Source organism: Crocuta crocuta, unplaced genomic scaffold (genome assembly GCF_008692635.1).
Source record: "Crocuta crocuta isolate KB4526 unplaced genomic scaffold, BGI_CrCroc_1.0 scaffold179, whole genome shotgun sequence".
Classification (NCBI taxonomy): domain Eukaryota; kingdom Metazoa; phylum Chordata; class Mammalia; order Carnivora; family Hyaenidae; genus Crocuta; species Crocuta crocuta.
Genome location: NW_027551568.1, coordinates 722611 through 724266, shown reverse-complemented (window position 1 = coordinate 724266; position 1656 = coordinate 722611).

Below are 1656 nucleotides of genomic sequence, written 5' to 3'. Positions count from 1 at the left end.
GTTCCCCAGCTGCTGGATGTAGGTGTCTGGAGTCCAAGAAGGGGCCCCGCCAGTCCTGGGCTCAGAGAGGGTGTGAGGTCCTGAGGCAAAGGAGGGCGCAGGGACCGGCAGGGGCACCCAGACATCCTGAGGNAAGCACGCGGCGTGCGGCGGCCCCGGCGGGACTTGGGGACACAGGGACACGCGCGCGGGCACCGCTGACACCCGTCAGGCCCGATAACGGGTGCGGCGGCGCTGACGCCGCGAGCGCATTAATCTTCCCCAAATTAAAATCTGCAGCGCGGCGTTTAAGATTGAGGCCACCACGGTTCAGCGCGGTGTGACCGCCAATTTTGATAAAAGTGTTTTAAGAGAGGGGAGACGGAGATAAATTGCCTGCGCGGCGGCGCCGCCGGGTGAGAGCACGGGGACAGCGGTCGCCGCTGGCCCTTCGCACGGTGACATCCGGCCCAGCCCCTCCCCGTGCGTCGCGGCGTCTAGGCCGACCACCTGGGGCTGGCAGGGGAGGGTGCCTGCGCACCCGCAGGCAGGTCTGTGCCTGCGCCCCTGCGGGCGGCTGGGCCGGAGGGAAGGCTCCAGGCCCAGGCCCAGGCCGGTGGCTGCAGCCCCCGGGACGCTGGGCCACCTCCAGGTCTGGGGGATGGTGGGCGGGTCCGGGGCCGAGGGAGGTCGGAGGCCTGGAGGAGGTGGGCTGCTTCCTGGGAAACTTCAGCAGGCTTTCCTGACCCTGTTCCGCCCCCACCAGGGGGCCGCTTTCCTACTGTCCACCACGCTGGCTTTGCCCTTATCTCAAGGTCAGAGTCAGAGACCCTTCTACTGTACTCTTCCCGAGCCCCGCACCCGCTAGTGCCCTCTAGTGCTGCCCCCGCGCTGCCCCTTGCTGTCCTGCCTCTGTTTTGGGGCTGGAGTCCGGCGCCCCTCCCAGCGCACCTCTGACTTCTCCCAGGCAGCACTGGCCCGGGCCCCACCCCATTCCACAATCGCTCCCGGATACCACCCCCCCCACCCCTACTTCTCAGCATCAACACCTGGCTGNGAGGGGCCGGGGGGGGGACCTGGGGGGCCCAAGGGACTGGTGGGACAGGGCAGACCCAGTCTCCGGAAGAAAACAGAGCCCTGGTCTGGAGCCCTGGACAAAACCAGGCCAAGGGTCTGAGAAGGAGCTCTCCTGAGGGCTTCCTGGAAGAAGGGGCGTCTTGGTCAGCCAGAGGAAGGAGCAGGGGGGACTGGCATGGACAAGGTACAGAGGTACAGAAGTCCCGAGTTGGGACTGAGGTGGGAGGGGGCGCTGACCTCCCAACGGTGAGGGTGGGGCAGGCCCAGGACGGGACCCCAGGACTCCATCTCAGACGGGCCGGAGGAGGAAGGCGGGGGTCTGCTCAGGTGCACGCACCAGTGGCAGCTCCTCTTTCTGACAAAGTTCCAGCCAGCAAGAAACACGGCTTGCGGCCACACCACCTGCCCGCTTGTCTCCCACCCTGAGCAGCCATGAAATTGATATTTAAAACTAATTGTACAGCTGCCTCCGGGCAGCAGGCCCGGGTAGCGCCGGGCAGCGCCTCATCCATTCCATCTCGCCTGCGGCTCTGTGCGCGACCCCAACCAGGGGATTAGGTGGCCGAGGAAGAGGGGCTTATCTCCAGCGGACAGTAGCTG